General features: G+C 48.4%; 1 protein-coding gene and 1 long non-coding RNA gene across 15 annotated transcripts in view; one reads left to right on the top strand and one right to left on the bottom strand.

Annotated features, from left to right (window-relative positions):
* Positions 1-23,511, top strand: part of Srrm234 (Serine-arginine repetitive matrix 2/3/4) — a 357,763-nt gene that overhangs the window by 133,783 nt on the left and 200,469 nt on the right. The gene's annotated exons all lie outside the window — the stretch shown is intronic.
* Positions 19,336-21,550, bottom strand: LOC142803570 (uncharacterized). Its single transcript, XR_012894172.1, has 2 exons — positions 20,879-21,550; positions 19,336-20,165 (listed from the first exon to the last, which is right to left on the bottom strand). It is a non-coding gene; the product is annotated as an uncharacterized LOC142803570 (long non-coding RNA).

Below are 23,511 nucleotides of genomic sequence, written 5' to 3'. Positions count from 1 at the left end.
ATGCGTATGCCTACCAAGTATGTCGACACCGAAAAAATCCATTATTTGTGTACAGTCTAAGATAATCGATAAAGCAAGACTGCTTGGGAAGCAGAGCTCCTTGTATTCGTGACAAATTAGTAGTATGAAACAACACGAAACACACGCGGAATTATGCGGAGCATCGTGCGGGTGACTGGCGATAAAAAAAGAGGGGCTTTTACTCTACACCAATAAAAAAAAACATCATTCCTGCATTGCTTGCATAAGTGTTAAGTAAATGTAATCGCTCGCGACTGGCCGCGGCCGGCTATGCTCGGCGTGCGCATGCGCGCGCGCAAGGCCCCGTGATTGAGGAGAAACTTGAACACTGAAGAAGGAACGTTGCTGCTTTAGTCCTTACCGCGAGAGGGCGCGACGGGTAAAGCGCCCGAAAGGGAAGAAGTCGATGCGCCGAAGGAGAAACGGAGCCCGTTTCTCCATTCTCGCTTTTCTTTTCTTTTTTTTTTAGAGTGTACGAACGTGAGCGAGTACTCATGAGCGTTAGTAGGAGTATGAACTATAGACACCCGACAGTGGACCAGAGGGCGCGACGAACCTCTTTGGGCCGCCTCAGCATTGTTGGTACCCACCGCCAGGGATATTAAGAACATGGAACGCTCGCTGAACACAGCGACTCGCTGAGTTGTCGGTGCCCTTTTTGGCACAATTCAAAAGAACGGTTCCTGGGCGCTTACATAATCAGCCGTGACCGCTTGCTCACAAATAAAAAAGAAAATGATGTGCACGTGCAGGTTTGGTTTTGCTGCGTCTACTCGCTAGGCTACGCATTGGAAGACTCGGTTTTGCTGCGCCTACCCGCTCGGCTATGTGTTCTGGCGCTACCATCTCGTAAACTGTATTACCGAGTGCCTATAGCGAGCACTGCTAGTGTGAGTATAAGCGTGAGTGAGTGCTCATGAGTGTGAGTAGGAGTATTGAGTGAGCACTCATCAGTATGAGTGATCGTTAGTATTCGTGAGTGGGAGTGGACGTGAGTGAGCACACATGAAGGTGATCGCGTAGACGTATGAACGTGAATGAGTACACATTAGTGTGAGTAGTCGTTAGCGTGAATGTGTATTCATGAACATGAGTTGGTGTGCCACACAGAGAAACGCGGAGACACACGCAGTGAGTAGTCGTGCAGAGGAAGTGCCTCAGTGGAGTTGACAATGTTATCCAGCGACAGTTGATTGGACAAGTGGTATGAGACTACACATGCACACAAAGAAGTTTTATTGCGATATCGTGTTAACTCTGTAACAGACGTTCCAAGTTTGAAGAAAACAGGAAACAGAACTAGGAATCAGAAAATGATATTTCGCTTTTCTTCAAAGGGTAACTGTCACCCAGACAGCGCTATGCGATCGGCTAGCGAACGACGCCGTATACGCCAAACGTCACGTGGCTGGCATTCTGATGCTGTGCCGTTCGTCTACGCTGTGTGTCAATGCGCCTGTCTTCGCGGGGCGGTGACTGCAGCGATGGCACCTCCTCTCTCTGTCTCTGGGAGTGCGCATCTTGTTTGCGAGTACTGCGTTCGAGCAAGCTTTAGCAGGGTACGCAGATACGGAACGCAAATACGGTACGGGACTACGACACCGCTCTGCTCGTTGTGCTTTCAACGCTCCAGTTAAAACACCCAAACACCACAAAGGGCTTTTAAAATTTACTGTGCAAGGGGTCACGCCTTATGGTTGCCTGTAAACCTGTCGATGCACCTGTCTATTGGGGTAGGCACTTGAACAAAATACTACACGAACGCTCGTACAGTCACCTTCTCTTTGCGTGTCTCGTTCTTTTGAAGCACAACGAGCTGGAGAGGAGGAACGCTACCGCAGTCCCGTGTCGTATTCGCGTAGTGGCGTGCCACTACGCGTTCGGAACACGTAGGGCATAGCAAGCAGTGCAATTCCCCTCCCCGAATGTTTTTCGCCATGGTATACAGATAGAAAAATACAAATTTTAAGGGATGCCCCTCCCCCCCCCCCCCCCCCGAAAAAATTTCTGCCTATGCGCCTGGTAACGTGCTTCAACCCTCTAATGTGTGCATCTTCTATAGCGGCCAAGTCTCCCGCATTGTCCGTGAGACTCACGGATTTCGACCGTTTCTTGCGTATGTCATGAAAATCTCCGGAAATCGGAATTTGTGTTCGAGATCTTGCCGCATTGACAAAAATGCAGTTGAGTCCGTTGCAGGCTTTTTGCGAGCCCACTGCATTTTGTTATCAAGGAACTTGAGAGGCGTTAATCTAAGCGTACAGTAGAGTCCTAGTGCTGCGAAACCGTGACAGATACGAATTAGCGAAATTCCCCAACCAAACTCATGTGCCCATTGGGCTGAAATTCGAATGTTCCGAACAGTTTTCCTGATCTTGGTATGAACTTTAGTACCAAAACCTTCGAACGAAGGTCGATGGAGAGCAGCGTGCGACCAGCGCACGCACTGTCTTCCGCAGTGGTTGTCGTTGCCGCTTTGGACGAAACCGTGGTCGTTCAACACGATCATGTATGGCGACTACTGACAGAACTCCGCGGCCAACGCTCGACGAGTCAAAGCAACGCTGCTTTCCGCAAATTCTGTGGACAAAACCGCGGCAGTTGCGATCATAGATAGCATAAAACAACTTCATTTTGAAGGCACGTGGATTGAAATTAATACTGCCGTTTGCCGCCGCGCATGAAACCGCGGCGATGCGATAGCGATCTACGAGCTCTGAGCACACGTGGCTGGCGGTAGATTAAAGGGGCCCCGAGACACTTTCGGGAGAGCCTCATTTAGCACCGGAACTCGTGTAGCGATGATTACCGAGAAGTGTGCAACAAGAATGATCGAAATTCGGGCACGGAAAGTGAAGTTATGAGTCCTCAAAGTTCAAAACTTGACGAGAAACGTTCTCTTTCGCATTTCATTCGCCTGCTCACGTCAAAGACCGCTTCAAATCACAGCGAGCGTCTCATAATGACATTCCGGAAATGTAACCTCATTGTTGCCTTCACACAATATCTCGCTACCGCTCTTTTTGACGACGTCGTTAGCGTGGTTGCTACGAACCACGTGTGTCGGGTAGGAGACGCTCCCACGGTCGCACTATAGTGCCTAGAATATATTCTAGGCACTATAGTCACACTGTGTAAGATACACACATACGCTTTGGGCGGGGTCACTTCTCGGCTTGCATGCAAGACACGATCAACGGCCACGCCGGCGTCCACCACCTATCTTATTTTTCGGCTCGCTAAAAACGCGACGTTTCCACTTTTAGTTGCTGGCGTACCATAGACTCGTTCGCATGCTAGCTACCGCCATTATAAATATTGCACGCTATTTCTGGCGTCAAGCCAATCGAAAGGAACGGCGTTTGTCGTCACGTCTTATGATATCACCTCACTTCCTATAACAAAAATAGCCAATGTGTGTCGCCGTAGTCTGAAATCGAGGTGGTTTGTCCGGTGAATTAAAGTTATAACAGCGTCGATTTCGGCCGTGCTATATGCGCAACGGTATCGGTGCGTTCCACAGCACCTGAAGAACTGATGAAAAATACGTGCTCAAAAAGGGTCGCAGGGCCCCTTTAAAAGCGGACGTAGAAAAATCTAGAAGTGTTTTGGCGTCTATAACAATTTAGTATAGCGAGCAAATCTTTGACCCGCGCTTTCGCGGCAGCCAGCTGCGCCGGCCCGTTCACGTGTGAATCAATTGATGCGGGTTGTTTTGACGGAAATAGATTTTTTGTTAGTTATTTGGATGACGCAAAACTTCGGGAGCATTTGCGCGCCCTCCTTGACCTTGGTGAGAAACCCAACCGTCGTGTGTTCGGCCACTCCAAGCCATTACGAGACTGCTACGCTGATGTTTGCGCTTGCAGTTGCCCCCTCTTGTTTTCTGCTCTTTTTTTTTCTTTTGGTGCCGAAAATTGGGGAAAATAATTCAGCGCGTTGATTTTACTTATGGTGGCAAAACATGATAATGCTTGTCACAAATGGCAAATTCATCACAGCTACAAAGAAAAAAAATCCGTAACCCCAGCTCGGTGTTTTTACGAATTTCTCTGTTGGCAGGTATGATTTTCGGTACCGGTCGCGCTGTTGTGTAGGCGGATGCTCCGCGTTCGAAGTGACGCTTGCATGTCGGCATACCAATGCAGCTGCAGACACGGACAACGTGCGCCCAGAAATGACATATGCGTGCACCTATTAATATACGTGCGCACGCAAGGCTGTTGCGCCCGCCCATCTAAAACGGTCTATCGACGAGTCGAGACCGCTTTTCGTGCCTGTGCGTGATGCAATCATTTGTCAAGGGCCATTGTTTCCTGATTGCACTGCTGAAAGCGCAATAGACGTTTTCCGACACCTGTCGATGCAGTTTTGGGTAAGCACGACTACTTTGCGCAGTTTGCTGCGCAACTAGCGCGGGCGAAACAACGAGTGAGGTAAATATTAGATGTGTTTGCGCATTGAACACTAAGATTTCTCTCTCCTATCGTCGGATGCGAAGCGCCATGACGTGCTTGCTTGTTCACTCACCAGAATGACGGCGAAAACAGGAGCAGACGCAACAGCTCCGCGCTCAACGAAAAAAAAACTTCCGTCGACGCTGTGTTATGAACTGCCACATACGTAAAATACTTCAGTTTTACCTATTCCAGTAGCTGACTAGTGCTCTACACAGCCATTCGTATGACAAAGTGTGATGATATAGGTATCCCGGGGTAATTTCGATCTTCAAGTACAGCCATGGTGTGAGCCGTGGTGCGTGCCGTGCGACAGTGACGCGCGCGATAAACACGCCCCCAATAATCGGGGCTGTTTGCCGCCACATAGTATCGCACACGTATAGGCTTTCAAGGCTCTAAGTTCCGGCGAGCCAGCAAAGGGGAACACGTACGTTTTGCAGGTGAATCGCAAAATATCGGTCGTGACCACAATCTGGTTTTTCTTGCCGTTGATTTCTGCGATTGCCGAATCGATCTCAGAGGCCTCGGTTTTGCCTTCCGTTGTACACCGTGAAAGTGGACAGGCATTTATTCTCATTTGCAGCATATACAAATGTAAGACAAGCGTCAACAGAGATGCGTGTAATGAAATAGTTCAACGCACAGGAAGCGAGAGACGGACGGAGAATGCAACTGCAAAGACGATAAAGGCCAATCGTGCCGGATTAGGCGAGCTCCGTACCACTGCTGGTGTATCCACTTCATCGCTTTAGCATCATGCGTGTGCCCAATAATGAGTTTAGGCGTTAAAGAACGATGGAGTGCTTGCCTCGAACTCGCTTGCGCCTAAATTGTGAGTTCAACTCGCTTCGATGAGCTTCCTGTTTTTCTGAAGCGAGGTTCCATCGACGGAAGCAGCTTGCCAGATCCTTGATTTTCTACAAACCGCGAACACCAATGAAAGAGAAGGGCCTATGCACGTTCGCTTGTAGATGACTCTCTTTGCACTACCCAGTTATGGCCAGCGCGGCGATGAGGGCACTGGTGCGGCGTTTTCGCAGCGCCGCCTGGACAGTCTGACGTCAATATGTCGCTTTGAAATGCGGTTTTCTGTAAGTCCTAATAATATTTGCAGCGATATGTTTGAGGCGCAGCGTGCGTCCGCTCACACAGATGTTGAAAAAAATCAGTACGCGTGTAGAACACCCCAGTTAATTTTGTTTATTAAAAAAAAACTAATGTGAGGCGCAGATGTATGACGTTTACAGCGCCACCCGTACGGCGCTTACATGTGGCGATTTCTCAGTTGTCCTTTGATTGGCGCACAGCGCGTGCCTATTACAAGGCGGAGGTTCCCGCCTTCGTTAAAATGTACGCTTGGAGAACGGGTTTGCGAGAATAAAATAGCGATTTTCGGAAAAGAAAATATGCTCGTTCATAAAAAGAAAGATGCTCATAAATTTTGGTTATTATCTTCACTAGACGGTTGCGTGCATTTACTGGGGAAAGCGTATCTGAAAGCTATCATAGAAGCGGCTCCTATATGAGAATGCCCGTGTATAAATATAATTTATGAAGGCATATTTCTAGCCTCGCTGGAAAATTGGAACTGACGCTCGAATTGGCGGAAACTAATCTCGTAAGAAATATCTGTACACCTCCGCATTATTGACTTTATAAAGGCACCTGATTTTGCACAAATCCCGAAGAAAGCAGGGATCATTATCTCAAAGGTGATGATACTACTGCTCAGAGTGTCAGAATGCTCTTGGGGGCAACTCTGCTGAGTGGGTCAAATGACACACACTGGAGTGGCAAGTGATCCTATAATTTCAATCTATTCAACTGACTCGCGCTAGCTTTGCGTGACTACCGTTAAAAATAGTGAAGTATTCATTCTGAGCAAGCCCGGTAACACTTTCCTATGCGCCTATTCACTGCAAAGAGAGCGAAATAGGGACAGGAAGCTCAATTTTAGCATTATTTTAACAAAATTCATCCAAATTACTCACCCAGCTATTAGGCAGAGTGAAATGCGAGAAGATTGTCTGCGATATTGAATTAAGCAGTTAAGGTAACCCTACTTCGCTTACATACATGCTGTGAGTATAGACGGTTTCGGTGTTTGTAAACAAACCGGTCAGCGCCGAACTGCCTACCCCGCTAGACTTCCGGTGCGGCACTTCCGGCAATGCTTTTTCAACTGGTTCCGGCGGTGTCTTCGTGGTCTGTTTGAATTTCCTGCTCTATTATTTCTGGTGCATTTCTTAGGATGTCTTTGGAGCAACGTCCAGTGGCTACATGGAGGGGCTCGACGATACATGAAGGGGTGCACACGGCAGGCACAGGCGCGGCCACTGCTGCAGGTAACGCGTCGGGCGCCGCGCAAGATATCCGCCGTGGCCTTCCGATGAGCGCGGTCCTCATCTCTATTATACCTTTGATAGTGATCGTGTCTATACAAACAGAAAAAGCATACATTGCAGGACAAGTTTGTCAGCGAAGGGGCCAGTTGGTTCTGCATGTCGACGATTTGCATGCGCTTTAAGACGCGCACCGGGAATTGACAGCGCACAGCTGTCTTTTCTCTGTCCACGTCTTCAAAGCGCATCCACATCGTCGATGTGCAGGAGAAAAGTGAAGTTGTTCAATTCAGCTTTTCGACTAGAACTGAAAACCTTCCTCCTGTTGAACCCTGAACATATTTGTATTTTCGTCTAAGCACACAACCTCTGGATGAAACGCCTATTTCTGCACCTGTGTCACACCGGGCACATTTTAAAGAGGTCAGCGGTGATCGGAATCCGAAGTGTTCGTGTGACTGAGAAATTATGAAGTTCATTGATGCGATGACGTAAACTGCGGCTGCAGGGTCATGTTTTACTCACGGGTAAGCTATTCATGAAACAAATTTTCAGGTTGAACCTACCTAAGCCGGCAGTTGATCTTCACACTCCAAAGATAAATGAGCTTGAATGCGGCGATGTTCATTAGCGGCAGAAAGACAGACGATGAGTCATTTGCTCGCACAGATGAGAGCCGACGTCGCTTTCGAAAAAAAAAAATCAAATTTTCGTTTGTTTCCATTTGTTTCGAAGAGAACGCATCATTGATATAGCTCAAACTATAAGATAAACACCTTTGCGATGGATTTTCGGTGTTAGCTTACACGTTTTGCTACCCATTTCCCGCGTCAGTACACTTATCTGCCACGGAAGACGAGAGTGACTGATGTGTTCCCGGTAACGGGGGCCTTCGTCTAGTCCAACGTCTGAGTATCGCCTCTGTGCCATTAGTCTGCGCTGAGCTTTACATTACCTTTGATGAAATCGGCAGAACGAACCTACGCGCTCTTGGTGGGAATCCGGCTTTCTGGCGTGATCAATGCAGGCACTCTTTCTATCATCGGTCAGCAAATGGAACGTTTTGACTAGCATATAAAATTAATCCAGGCATGTAGACTGCAACCTGGCTTGACACAGCTGCGCTCAAGTTGTCAGCGTTTGATCGAAATCATTTTATCCGCATAAAACATCGGAGCACAAGCAGCCGCAGCCAGCAACAAACGCTAAAACCACGCAAGAACAAGCTAAACCGGATGTTTCCAGGGGTGCTTTCCCGGTGAACGCACAATGTTGCCTGCGAAACCGTTTATAGCCAACTAAAAAGTCTGACTGCGATGTGCATGTCCAATGCTGCGCAAGGCATGGCTCAAATCGGCATGAAGTTTCCATATTGGTGATCATTGTGATATTGGTGATCATGGTGATATTGGTGATCATTGTGGATAAATGAAAACGTGATGATTGCTGAAGGCGTTAGACTTGCGACTTGCTATGTTATTACTCACCGCGAGCAGCCATGAGAGTGAAATGTGTAGAACAGGACGTAAATAATGTGGCGACGAAACGGAATTGTAATAACAGTTTTCAAATACGATCACCCTTGATAATTTATTGTATCTTTCACATAACGTAAACTAGTACAAGAAACGCGCATAACGGTGTCAACTCGTTGGCTACAGTTTTCATTTGGCTGTCCGCAACAATCCTGCGTATGCAGGCTGCCACTGAACGCCTACGTGTGCAGATACATAATTAAGGCCCCCTGCAACCGTCACTTTCTGCACGGAGCAGACACAGCCTCCGCATGAGCGCAACCCACAGAGAAAGGAAACAGCTCCGAAGATGCGCACACTTTCTCGAACGCAAAACTAGCGTGCACGCAACGTACTCCGTGAGAAGGCGAAACAGAAAGGCGGCGCCGTCTCCACTGTCGCGCCGAGTTGGCCGACGCGCCCCGGTGTCCTCTTGTCCCGCTAGTGCAGTGAGAAGGGGCAGTGGAACGAAGTGGCCGTGCCGCATTGCATAGTCGTGTCTTGGCGATGTTCCGACGGGTGATCATAGTGGTGGTGGTGTAGACTATTAAAAAAAAGTTGCTTAAAAATAGTAACTTCAAGGAAATGGGTAGTAACTGCAACGCTTACTACCTTTCTCGAAGCGTTACTAACCTTTTGCACCCTGTTTACTACCTACATTAGTAAACAGTTACTACCTTACTCATCCGTTATTATCTATCACTCCATCCAAAAAACAATGTTCTTCCCGCGTGAGCGTGATAGAAGGTGCACTAACACACTGTTGCCTTTCTCTTCTGCCCATACCAATTAATTCCTTGAAGAAGTGTTGTTTTCAACTCATGAAGAAGATTGATTGATATGTACGTCCCAAAACCACAATATGATTATGAGAGACGCCGTAGTGGAGGGCTCCGGAAATTTCGACCACCTGGGGTTCTTTAACGTGCACCCAAATCTGAGCACACTGGCCTGCAACATTTCCGGCTCCATCGGAAATGCAGCCGTCGCAGCCGGGATTCGATCCCGCGGGTCAGCAGCCGAGTACCTTAGCCACTAGACCACCGTGACGGGGCAAAGAAACAAAATAGGCAGCGTATTGACACTTCCCTGCAGCAGCGTAAAACGACTGTGTTTCTCTATATCGCTAGCGTGACACCCAATCTTAAAAAGATTGGAAATAAGGTGGGTGTCCGAGTGGTCATGTCTGCTCCTGAGAAACTGTCAAAAATATGTCGCAAAACTTGTCCTGTTTCGACGGAAAAGAAATGTCGCCAAATTAAGCATCGCAAAAGATATGTCGAGGGTGCACTGTCGGTTGTTTACAGAGTCCCCTTGTCATGTGGTCTTGCTTACGTGGAACTACCGGAAGATGCATAAATGACAGGTTAAAAGAGCACCGTAATGAAGTGCAAATGGGTACCGATGGTCACTTGGCGATCCACTGTAAGGGGTGCGGTTGTGTGCGCTATTTCGGTAACACTTGTGTTTTATATCGGGACAGATTTATTGACCCGTTTGATCGTACAAGCAACAGAAATGACACGCGATGATTTTGAGTGTGTTAGTGCACCTTCTATCTCGCCCACGTGGAAGTTAGTTTTTTTTTTTTTTTTGTGGATGGTGTGATAGATAATAACGGATGAGGTATGTACGACACTGCATGTCTGCTTTTTGTTGTTCTGCCTTTTATTATTTTTTTCTCTTTCACCTTCTTTATATACTCTGACGTTTGCGATAAACGTTTAGTTGAAGTTAAGCGCTTGTGTTGTGTGTTCCGTTGCTGCGCTTCCTACCAAGATGAATTCTTACCAGCTGGCCCGATACAATTGTTTATTGGACATTAAAGCGCCGCATGCCGCCAACACGCTCGAGCTCGACCAGCGAAGCGCAATGGTTAGGGCAAAAAAATATGCGGTTATGGCTATAGTCCACGCTAACTTCTGCACTTCACTGGTGCCGCCCGAACGACGTTGTTGTGCGAGAAATTTTCGCAATTTTGACGCTGCGAAGAGCGTATACGTGTGTATTTTTTTCGCTATCCTCGTTTACATCGCGCTAACAAAACCTGCAACATCCCAGTGCAGAGAATTGCGCACTGTTAGTCTGGCACAAGCGCTACTTAATGGGAATTTAAATGCTTGTGTTCCGTTGAAGAAGCAGCTGCATGATGCTTACAGCGCAAGTAATGACGACGGCATAATGTGTTGCAAACTATCGCTACGTTAAACATTCGGTCCGGTGCAGTCGCGATGGCGCTCTACTCGCTAGTGGCCTACTACTGCGACAAATCCTCCAGACAGGCTCGGCACTAATGATCTCAGAGTGCCGTTCAGTTCGTACGTGAATTCTCGCAGTTTTCTGTACCACGCACATGATTACGCAAAGCATCGTTGATACACGGTCGATCGGCTGACACCGCTACCCTTTGCACTGCGGCAAGAAATGAGGTAGCGAACTTTCAGCAGATCCTATCGGCTGGGAAATTACTTTGGTTCGATATACATTCATCTGACGATCAAGAGTTCATCCGGGGAAAGCGGCACGGGGAGTACGTCCGTGCGTTCTATCTTTTCCTATGTGAGTTGACGGGTTGATTATCCCTCCGCGGCCATCTTGGATACGGTTACTCGATGCACGCCGGGGGGCGGGGGGGCGTGCGCATCGAGGAACCCTAATCTTGGATTGCACAGCGCGCCACCTGTAGACGAGAGCACGCCTATCTCGCACCCAGGTGCCTATGGCGGTATACTCTCGCTCCCAGAGACGCCATAATTTGTTGGAACTGCCAAGGCGTGCCTCGCTAGCATGGAATGCAGTGGCTCTGGGAGTTTAAAATGCGAAAAAGCGCCTGTTCACGCTGCGCCCGCTTATGAAACGTCATCTGGTTACCACTGCGCTGTCATCTGATGCGACAACAAGCAGCGCAAGAGGAAGAGATTGCTGAGCACTGCCTTTGAAGTTCACAGCTCATCGCGGGAATCGTGCCGGTGTGTTGTTCCGCGATTGCACAGAGCTCCGCCGCCTTAGGATATAATCGCAATCGGCTGGAAAAACTACTAGCCCGGTGAAGTGTACAAGTAAGTGTACTTATTGCTTTTATTCAAGCGCGACTCCAGCTGTTCCACTTTGCAGCAGTGATTCGCGTGCCGTATGCCTGTAGTATGTGGCACGAAATTATTGCCATACTCTTTCGCTGGCCGCATGTCAATAGATATATGTATTACGACTCCCGCGTGGATGCACGCACCGCACATGTTTAGTACAACTGTAACGGCCTACTATCGCGATGCAAAGAGACGTGAACAGCGCGGAAAGCATGACTTTCGACTCGGTTGAACTGCGACATGCCTTGACTGTCACTTTGCGAATCTACATGTGCTTTCGGCCAGCGTCACCGTAGAATTTTAATATCTTGTTTTGGCTGGCACTTTTGCGCCGCTTGTGTGTTTCGAGTGTCCGGCAGGACTGGCGATTGATACACATGCGGGGAATGAGCATAAGTTGGAGCCAGATTCTAGCGCTACGTTTACGCCGGCTTACAGCGCAAATTCTGCCTTGTCACTGCCAAGGCACTCCGCAGTTCGACTGAGTCAAAAGCAACGCTTTCCGCTGTAGGTGTTTCTTTCAGTCGGATAGTACGTACCTGGTGAAGTTGCTTCCGCAGTCTGCAATGCACGTGCTGCAGACTTTCCGGACTCTTTTATGTTTCACATGAAATCAGCACAAAATTTCACAAGAGGAACATCGCGAAGCATGCTTACAGCCGGCCTCGGGTTATCAAGTTACGAGTTTGATTTGCAGAGCGTCTGCTCGCGTGGCTTGAGGGTGTTGCTTCGCCGCGCTTGCAACAGATGGCGCCACGCGCGTTTTCAATATGGCAGCAAGCACTGCGCTCGCTGTGTTTTGGTGTAGGCCGTGGGCATTGCGAATAGATGAGTACAAGGAGGGCGTGAATGCGTGGGAGCGTTACCCTCGCTTTTACGGCTGTCGTCTGCTCGATGCGCGGGACACGAACGCGTGCGAAACGCCGCATCTCGTTGCAATTCACGGGAAAAACGACGCGCACATTCCCTTATTACGTCTCATTATTTATTTAAGCAACAAACTACATAGCCCCGCCGTGGTGGTCTAGTGGCAAAGGTACTCGGCTGCTGGTCGCGGGTTCGAATCCCGGCTGCGGCGGCTGCATTTCCGATGGAGGCGGAAATGGTGTAGGCCCGTGTGCTCAGATTTGGGCGCACGTAAAGAACCCCAGGTGGTCAAAATTTCCGGAGCCCTCCTCTACGGCGTCTCTCATAATCATATGGTGGTTTTGGGACGTTAAACCCCACATATCAACAAATTACATAAACTACGCATGTCGTGTTAAATAATTTTCGCCCTGTCACGTGCCATTGTTTGAAACGTCAGAGCACAATCGTCTACGTCGAGAACCAACGTCACTGCACTGTCGTGTACGTAGGCAAATTCATTCTTGTACGTCATGTCTTTTCTGGGTGTGCGCCCGCTAAAGGAAGGGGGAGCAGCGTTCGCCTTGAAATTTGACCCATTTCCGCGATGCGTAGCGTTGCAAATTTCGGCATGCGTGATCGCAAATGCTTCATCTACGTATTGCGCTTGTCAGCTCAAAAGTGTCAAGCCTGGTGAGTGGCCCTTTAACAGCGTATAAGAGTGACAGCTGCGTTTTTTTTTTTTTTTGCTTACGGCAAGTGTCGTGTAAAGTACAGTGTCCCGCAATGTGCTAAACCAACTGCCATATTACGGCACGTTATTAGATTTCCGTCAGATGGCATCAAGTTTGGAAGATGCCGAACTTGAGGGAGCGGGGGGGGGGGGGGGGGCTTAGATGCAAGAGCTTGAAGGGAGAGAAATGAGACCCTTGAATTTTTAGAAAAAAAAAGTAGTCCCTCGATAGAGCGAAGCAGCGGATGCGGTAGCAGTATGTAGTAATGTTATAATGAACTAAGGCTACGAGTTATTTCGCGTTACTCTGCAAAACTTGACAATGCGTAACTGTGTGTACGGCAATAGGGCCGCCCCCAGGAAAGAAGCACGTTTCATGCAGCTTGCCATATCATTGGTCACAACACAATCGGTGATATCATATATACATAGTGCGTATACGAGCCGCTTGCTGATTCCCGCCCAGATTGCGCGCGACAGCGCTCGAGACCATGCCCTTATATTCAGAGTTACATACTTGTTCGGCCAGCGAAAGACGGGCACGGCGTTTATTTTCTGACAGCAATCGACGGCACACCTCGTTCGCCAGCTGATGTTGGTGCATGCGCCCTCCGTGCGGCGGACATGGGCAGCCAACATCAACCACGTACGTCGCTAACACTTGTGAGCTTTTACTCACTAGTACCGCATACAATGCGCATGCAAAAGTTGTCGATTTGGACTTTATGCGGAACATAGCGGCGACCTTGAAAACCTGTACAGAGTGTTCATAAGAGTTGTTATCGAAAAAGAAAAAAAAAACCAAAGATCCTGAAAACAGGCTGCCTTTTTTTCTGGAGAGCTACATGGTCTGCGCTTCAAACTGGTCGTCCTTTAGAAGTCGGATAATCCGGTGCCTCTTCCATTGGCTTAGTTGTGGCCTTCACTACAGTGCTTAGCGGTGATATCTCCTCAATAACTATTTCTTCATAAAGCACGCGTAACGTGTGAGCGCTTTGAGTCTATCAGAATTTCTAGCCTGTTTGGTATACATTGTTATTTCCGAACAAAATCAGTTGATCGCGCGTGATGGAGGAAGAACGGGTGGGCATGTCAAAGCGGGCTATGATATCTCGTATATGAACTGATCGAAAGTATCTCACGTGATTCACTGTTCTGCCGTCACGAACAGCCAACGCACTCGAGTTCGTATTTTCAGAGGCTGTTTTCGAGCCCTCAGACACGCAGCTAGGGCGTGCACACATGGGCACCAGAGCGTATAGTCAAGGCACCCGAAACGATGCTAACTGAAATATTGTACAGCGCTGGAAAAGAAGGTTGACAAAAAATAATGAAATAAGGCAGTTTCGCGCTAGTGGTGCCAAACCGGAAATAAGTGTGGAGCCTTTTTGGTTTTTCGCTTCTCTGTTTTTCTTTCTGTTTCCGTGTTTTTTTTATTTATATTGATGTGTTCCTCTCTCTATTTCTCTCTATTCCTACGTTTTTCCCTCCATCTCTCTGGGTACTTCGTGCTTGCTTATTCTTTTTTGATAGCAAGTTTTGCTTCTATACTGTTCCACACTCGATCAAGACGAAGGAAGACTTCTCCTAGGGGCGTGTTCAATATGGCTAGGCTATATGTCGTTTTGGCTGCGTTACGCAAAGCTACGACAGCATTCGAAAACAGCAGCCCGGGCCTTCTAAGCGCTATACGTATTTGAAAAAAACTGCACATTTCCTGTCAGTTTGGCGTGGTGGCTTACATGAGCGATAGCTGATCATTTTCTTGACTTCTTTCACGTCGTGTTTAAACATGAATACCTCCCGCCGCATTGGTCTAGTGGCTAAAGTACTCGGCTGCTGACCCGCAGGTCGCGGGATCGACTTTCGGGTGCGGCTGCTGCATTTCTGATGGAGGCGGAAATGTTGTAGGCCTGTGTGCTCGGATTTGGGTGCACGTTAAAGAACCCCAGGTGGTCGAAATTTCCGGAGCCCTCCACTATGGTGTCTCTCATAATCATATGGTGGTTTTTGGACGTTAAACCCCACATATCAATCAATCAATCAAGCTGAAGCCTGGCGTTTGTAAGGCATTGTAGAATCCGACGCAGACGAGGGAGAGGTGAAGTGAAATTGGGTGAAAAGACCACAACGTCGTCAAGATAGCTCAAACATATGTTCCATTTGAGACCGCGTAAAATGCTGTCCATCATTCGCTGGAATGTGGCGGGCGCATCGCAGAGTCCGAATGGCATTAAGGTAATGGCCATCCGGTGTGACGAACGCCGTTTTAGGACGATCAGACTCGGCCATTAGGACCTTCCAATAACCTTAGGGAAGGTCAAGCGAGGAAAATAATTCTACACCTAGGAGACAATCGAGAGCGTCGTCTATGCGGGGAAGAGGGTAAACATCTTTTCTCATTATGTTGTTTAGGCGCCTGTAGTCTACGCAGAACCGAGTCAAACCTTCTTTTTTTCTTTTTTTTTTTGACGAGTACAACTGGGGAAGACCAAGGACTACAAGAAGGCTTGATGACTCCACGCTGTAGCACGTCGTTTACTTGTTCTACAATTACGCGACGCTCCGCCGGCGACGCACGATAGGAGCGCTTGCGCGAATGAGTACTCTTCCTTTTGTCACTTGTGTGCACAACGATGTTCGTTCTTCCTAGCACCGCTTGGGGAAAGTCAAACGAGCGCCTGATGTCGTGCAGCAAGGTAACAAGCTGCTGTCGTTAAGCCGTGGCGAGATGGCTGTCACTAGAACGGTGAAATGCATCGGAAAACACGCTGTCCGAGGAAAGGTGAGGAACCAACGCGTTCAGCTTCATATTCGGCTTGGTGTCGAAGAAATCAGCAGGCACGATAGTACCTTCATCGATAAGCTGAATGTGGCCGGTCGTCTCGTTGAGGCGCAAACTCAGGGGGCACGAGTTGGGATTGGAAATAAATATTCCGGTAGTGTCTTGACAAAGCGCAAGAACGGCGAATGGAAGCGATGTGTGGTGGCGGCTACCGAAGATGTCAGATGGCGTGAATAGGACGGTAGCGTTAAAAAAGTGAAGCACAGCAGGCAGGGACAAACTGGGCGCTAAAAGGAGGAAGGTCAATGGCCATCGCGACGACAAGGTTATCCACACCAGATAGGGCCGCATCAACAGAAGGCGCATCACGAAACAGTAACAGCTCCACTTCGGCCCAAGCGCAGTCCACGACGGCGTGATGACGTGATAAGAAATCCCATCCCAGGATGACACCGTGGGAACATGAAGCCAACACGTGAAGTTCAGTGGTGTACAACACGTCTCGAATAACCACTTTTGCCGTACATGCCACGACGGACTCTATTTGTTGGGCGCTCGCAGTGCTAAGAGAAATTACGAGAGAAAGCATCGTCACTTTACGAAAAGAGCGGCAGAGTCTTTTACTAATCACAGATATCGTGGCACCGGTATCGATGAGTGCAAGTGTTCGTACACCTTCGACGATTACATCGATAAGATTGGCGGGAGACGGGCGAGGACTTAAACGATTAGACGATGACGCAGCTCGTGCCTCTGGAGCTGTGGCAGTTAGTTTTCCGTCTCCATGGAAGTGGGTAGTCGACGCATAGGCGATACAGAACGACGTCTTGTTGAAGGAGAAGGCGAGCGGGAAGTAGAATGTCGATAAGTGGAGGTTCGGGTGCCGGAAGCAGCTTGCGCGTCGCGTTCGTGAACTTCAGGTGGCACGTGAGGTGCGTAGTATGGAGGCCGAAACAAGTAGTCAGGGTGGGTATCTTGGTGCGTTAACTGCGAAGCGCCGACGATATAGAGACGTGCGACGGTGCCTGGAATTTCGCAAAAGTAACATGTGGGTCAGCAGTGCGCCAAGGATTTCCGGCGTGCTGCTGTGTAGCTGGAAGCGGCGCGGTGGACGGTCGCACAGGTTGCGGCCTATAATACCACGGCCGCTGGATGGAAGAGCGCACGGGTACGGCCCGCCGCGCGCTCCAAAACTGGCGTCACAGGTCCAGTTCCCGAACCACCGCTGCGGCGCCACCAGGGGGAACAGTTTTCGCAAGCGCCGAGAGAATCGCATGCGCGGCACGCTTGCGGTGGTTACTATTGAGCGCTTGTATCTTTGTGTGACCCGTGAAGTCTTCTTTTAATATCCGTCTGGCGTGGCGCACCAGGTACTTGCCGACCTTGCTTTTAGAGACCTGCAGCGCCCTTGCAAAATTTTGATATTGCCTTACCCGAGATAGAGCCTTTCACACCGATCGGTTTTCGCGAAAGTAAGAATTAGGGGCGTATTTTACTCGGATCCTACAAGATCACAACTAATAAATTTGGAAGAGCTGTACTTTTCTAGTGCATCTAAATTAATTACATAGTACCTGTGAGTTTGTCGCTTCAGAAAAGGTTGCTGCAAACTAGATAACTTCATTTAGAGTATTTAACCTCCGCAACTGCAGTTTCCACTATTCCTTTAACACAAACTAAGATAGACTTCTCGCTTCCTCGAAACACGTCTTAGTATTCATACAATGCAGTATCAGATGCAACAGCCATGAAATACACTTTGCATGTGTGCGATCTCATAGCTTTGGACTCGAGCCTTTTTGAAATTTCTGTGACTGTAATTTTAATGCTGGCAATCGAGCGAACAGTTATGAAGTGAATAAAATGAAAACTGTGAGAGGAAAATAGCGATGAAATGCTGCAAAATGTGAACACAACTGCTTGCGTTCCTGCGCTTTTGAGTGTTTTCATCTCTTTCCGTCCCGACGATCCTGTGATAATGCAACTAATTCAACAGTGAACACACAATCGGAACAAGATGTGTGAAAATATTTTATTTATTTTCAATTTAGGGCTGATCCTGGCATTTTTATACTTCTTTACACTTTTGCATAACCAAACGACTTGACAATTGCTCTAGCTCGTGCGCCCAACTGTTGGCTTCTGTGTCTATCGACAATAAAACCATCCGTTCGGTCTTTTCATGTTAGCCTCTCCACGGGCGCTGGTGAATCCCGATAGCACTCCAACGCGCTTGTCTTCTGGCAGTCTCAGTTCTGTCATCCATCACTGTTTATTTGTTCTACTATGTATCGTCGACAAATAGGCACCTGTGCTCGCTCAAACGAAGGCACGTCACGTGCACTCGTCTGCCCGACAGCAGCAGCAGGGGATTTGCGATGTGTAAACATAATAAAAACGTGGTTCTCACTTGCCCCCCGGTCGTATATATATATATATATATATATATATATATATATATATATATATATATATATATATATATATATATATATATATATATATATATATATATATATATATATATACATTTTTGAAAGTCTTCGTGGATTCCATCGAGTTATAAGTCATCACATGAAGCGGACGAGCAAACGAAAAACGATGCTTTATTTCCAACGTTACGGCTGGGGACCGGTTCGTCAGGGCATCGTCTCCGCCCTGACGTGTGTGTGCGCGCGCAATTGGTTTGATGGCCCACTGGTGTTCCGTAAACTCGCAAAACTTGGAAAAACGAGTGCAGCAGTCCGGTAAATGGGGGAGTTTTGGTGGGCGAGGTGGCTGTGGCGTTCTGGAGAAGCTAACCGCGTCTTGCAAAACTGCACTGACCATGGCATGACTTGAGCAGCTGCGAGGAACGAACGAGGTTGGAAGCCTTTGTAGCACTTGAAGGTCGAATGTCGTATGCGCCGAATTCTGTGTCGCGGTTTAGGCAGAATCGGTGCTTGCAGCCTGCGAGTACAAGAACTGAAGTTCAAGGAATTATAACGTTCAGTCTCTTTTGTAGTTTTCTGCGGCGTTGGCTCCGTTGATCGCATCGTGGACGATGTTTGGATATCTGGTGTAGAAGACTTCCTTGACGTTTTTTTTTTTTTTCTGCGAAGATAGCTCGGATGTTGACTTTGTCCTTCCTCTTTAGGTAGTGTAGTTTCTGACGACTTTCCTTAAGTCGTAACTGTGCTTGTGGTGTCATTTTAGTTGGTCGTAGTGCTAGTTCATGTAACTGCTGTAGTTTCGGAATCTGACGAGGTAGTCTTCCTTCAGTATCATGAGCCTGCTTTTCTTTCCAACTTGATGCGACCAGTAAATAGTGGGTACTCATTGGGGCCTTATGATTCTTGTCAGGCAATGAAGGTTGAGGACTAGAATTAGCAGGGAGATCTTCGGAGGCTCTTGCAACGCTGTTCTTAACGGACGCTTTTGGTTCATGACAATGCGTGAGAGGTGATGCTTCTGAGCCTCCTGTGTTGTTAGGACTCTCAATTGGCTGGACACTAGACAGCGACACTGTGACAGGCGTGATTTGGTTAGATATTACGTGTAAATGTCGGTCAGTTTGCGCAACTAAAGAGCTGAGCTCATTTAATGCGTGAATCTGTATTGAAGAGTCTGGGCTCGGTCGAGTACCCTCCGAATTCCTCTGCTCTATTCCGGCCGTAGTGAGCGTTTCAGGCATGAGATGGGCGAAGTGAGCAACCGAAAGGTCAAGTGACGGAAGACCAGGTGGTGGGCCAAGTGTTCGAGACCGGGAACACAGTGCGCGGGGTGGTTCCGTAACACGAGTCCTTTGGTGCAGTAATGGCATAAAGGTTGGTTTTCGATCGAGCAGTTGCAAGCCGCGGTGCGGTGTAGGGTAAACTTTTCCTGCAAACAGATCTGGCTGTCTTTCAGTTAGAGGCTGCTTTAATCGGTCTTATTTCAAAGGCCGATTCATTCTTGGTGTCCCAATGCGTGAGCAGTGCTTTTCACTGTGGCGACCGAGTGCGATTGTTTTCACATGGTTAGCAATAAGAAAGTCTTCACAGTCGCGTAAACGGGCGATCATCTCTTCCTTGATCTTTTGCCACGATTCGTTGCTTTCGAATATGAGTGTCAAGTAAAACTTGAAAGCTTCACCGGAGATGTAGTTAGTAAAGTTGATGACCATCTCCCGTTTCGACCAGGATGCAGAGGTGGCGCGGAGCTCGAACAAGGACCAGTCATGTACGGGTCCGTCGTCCGCTGATCCGGTGTACTTTGGGATGTCAAAGTCGTCTGATAGTGCTGTCATGATGCTGGTCTGGGTGTAGAGTTGAGATGAACTTGTGTGGTCCACGTTCGGTCACTGTGTCTTGCTGAGATGTTCGATGATGATGGCCGGTTGATGAAGTGGCCGCCAGGTCTAGGAAGAAGTGAGAATAGGAATAAACATGGCGTATGAGCCAGGCCACGTCTCTTGCATCTAGCGTCACACACACACACAAGCACACACACACACGCACGCACGCACACGCACGCACGGACGCACGCACACACACACACACCTATATATATATATAGGCAGGCATGGTGGTTGAGTGGCCCTAGCGTTGCATATAGTCCAGTAGATCCTCCGTGAGTGGTCACAACGTGGTTTATTTCGACGTTTCGGCCTAGAGTCTGGCCTTCATCAGGATGAGCACCAACAAACTGTACCTTTAATCCTGATGAAGGCCAGACTCTGGGCCGAAACGTCGAAATAAACCACGTTGTGACCGCTCACGGAGGATCTACTAAACTATATATATATGTTACAAGCTGCCACTCAAGCGTCGCCAGCGCGAAGTCGGCGACGGGAATGACAGCAGGTTGGTTCGTTCCGCACGCAAGCAGAGACAGTGAAGAGATCAGAGACGTGAGAAAACAAAACAACTTTACTCTAGTGATATTGCAGCACACGGGATATAATACAACACTTCAATACAACTAACAAAGCACATCAACACTTGATGCAACTAAAAAAATATACAAAACAATAAATCAGCTTACGCGAGAGAACTATCACAAACTACACAAACTAACAACAATAGAAATACGGAGTAGAAAGTTCGAAGATATAAACAGGTGAAGGCATACGTGTGATGACCGGCAGCGTTGTGTCCCCGACGATCGGATGCGAGAAGTCGAAGAGAGTTCTGGCACAACTGCGATGTCGGCGGTGTTGCAACGCTGGTGGCTCCGGGAGGCTAGTGCTTGCAGGTGACTTCGAGCAGGTTGAGCTAACTCGAAGCGAAGTCCCGATGTCTACGTTGCAGACGTTAATATCGCGTCACAGCTAGACGAACGGCTAAGTTTAGGTGGCCAGCCGATACAGAGCCACACTAAAAACTTCTAGAAGAGATGCTTGTTGATCTGTTTCTACACCATCTTGGTCAGCGACTAGTCTGCCTAGCAGGGCAAAATCCTGCGCTTAAATCCCCCTCGTGTCTCCTCGCTCTCTTCCTTGGGGACAAGAGACCTCTACCTGGGTCCAATCATGCGCGCTTGATTGAGGGGAAACTCCGCCCCCAAAATATTCTGACCCCACCCCTTTTTTTAATTGGGAGAGGGCCCACAGCTAGCGAGAGTGACAACCTGTCGGGTTGTCATACGGCTTGGCCACCAGAGCGTTTCCCACGCTTTTCCCCGTGGGAACGGTCAAACGTTTGGCTCTCAGCCGGGCGTCTCGTAGTCTAATCCTTGTTCGGGGTATACCGCGGCCTTCTACGACCTTGCAGACGTCGCCACAGTTACAAAAGGATTAACTGTCGGCGGGGACGTTTTAAGACGAGCACCCCATTTTGCACTTATCGGTTCCCTTTCATGTGCCGTCGTTTCTCACGGTCAGTCGGGGAGTACGGCGTCCGTTAATTGCCGTGACGCGGTGTCGCCGAAAATAGCCGTCCGTGACAATATATATATATATATATATATATATATATATACTACTGTGTACTAGTTAACATGAAAACTATTTAAATTATGTTTCTTCGATACGCTTTCAGTATATAAAAAATGTGAACGTCTATTGTAAAGCGTACAAAAAGTGCTGAATAAACGTCATAAGAATCAAAATACGTTAGTTTGAGACATCTTCATAAATAGAACAATGATTTTGTCACGCAGTCAGTGCCACATTATTCAGCTACATGAATTGTGGATTTTTATGTCAGCCTCAGAGAAAGAAGCTGGTTCTAAAGAAACCTCAGGTGCTCGGCACGCACAGGAAAAAATCAACTGGCTTTTTAGCTAAATAGTGCCTCGTAGTCTACTATAAATATGCGATATCCCATCGCTGTGATAAATGAGATTTTAAAAAACACTGATTAGAACAACTGAGTTGGTCACTGTTGTGACAAACACCAGCTAATTTGCTGCGGCCCCGAGGGAGCCGCCGTCACTCGTTTCCCCCTCCCTCCCGTCCCCGCCCCGTCGCGCTGCAGCGGCCGCAACTGACCCTACGGCTGATACCCGCTCTCCCACAGAAAGCCGCTCCACGCGACAGGCCGCACCGTGCGCTTTCAAAGACGATAGTCTTTCTGGGGGACCTTCGACGGAAAAATTTGGTCTGTCTGTCTGTCTGTCTGTCTGTCTGTCTGTCTGTCTGTCTGTCTGTCTGTCTGTCTGTCTGTCTGTCTGTCTGTCTGTCTGTCTGTCTGTCCGCCCTAACGATACATTAAACGGCACCAAACGGTCAACCCCATCTGCAGCGCCCACCGATATTGCTCAAGGTTTAGCGTTCATAGTTGTGCGATAATCAATTAAAAAAGCAAATATTGCGCATATCTGAGGCGCCATAATTACACGTCCATGTTTTGTATGTCTGCCTTTATACTAGAAGAGGCACACACAAGTAACTCTAAGGACTGTAGCGTTTATAGCGCTGCGCTGACAGTGCAACGCGATGCTCGAGAAGGTTTTTCCAACGCTTAGCCACGACGACACGGTGGTGGCACTTGCCCGTCACTCTGCATTCTACACCGTATCACCTCAGAGACCGGCGTGAATTTTTCTCCGCGGTCGTGCACGCCTTCGTTTTCGAAGATAACTGCCAGTTGGCGTTCGTGCCTAACGTGCGTAGATGCGCTTGTTTGCTTCCGCTACACGCTCGAGGCACTCTAACCCAGCGCCTTCAGAATTCCATTCACCTATTTTCTTGCGCAGAACATCAAATAAACGTTTTGTTCACTCTCTCCAGACGCAAGACTATCGTCTTTCGACGACATTTACAGTGCAACATGTATATTCGCGCCAATTTTTTCATCCAGCGGCCGTGCCTATAAAATGGCAGACTAGACGAAGGCATTGCCGCGACGGCCGCATAAGTCAGTGGTGTGGCAACAGGTGTTGGTGGAGAGGCAGGCGTAGGTCACGGCCGCTGGATGGAAGAGCGCACGGCGCTTTTTTATACAGCGGCCGTGCGTAGGTAACGGCAACGCCTCGGAGACCTGCTCCTGAATAGCCTGTCTGATGGTAGGTGTTGGGCGGTTCGTTGGTGCTTCGGTGGTCGGCAGACACGAGAGACACGAAAGCTGTCGTGCGACCTCTTCGCGTACATATTTTATCTGCTCAAGCAGGGAGCTGTCACTACCGACGGCCAGGGCAGCGAGAGAGTCGTCTGCTGTCGTCGACCTCCGAACTGATGCACGTTGTTTGCGAATCTCTTCCAAGCTTTGGCACGAGGTCACGAGTTCAATTACGGTACTTGGGCCCTTCGCCAGCAAGATTTG

Source organism: Rhipicephalus microplus, chromosome 3 (genome assembly GCF_043290135.1).
Source record: "Rhipicephalus microplus isolate Deutch F79 chromosome 3, USDA_Rmic, whole genome shotgun sequence".
NCBI classification, from domain to species: domain Eukaryota; kingdom Metazoa; phylum Arthropoda; class Arachnida; order Ixodida; family Ixodidae; genus Rhipicephalus; species Rhipicephalus microplus.
The sequence above is the reverse complement of the archived record's forward strand: the minus strand, read 5'-3'. Positions and strand labels throughout refer to the sequence as shown.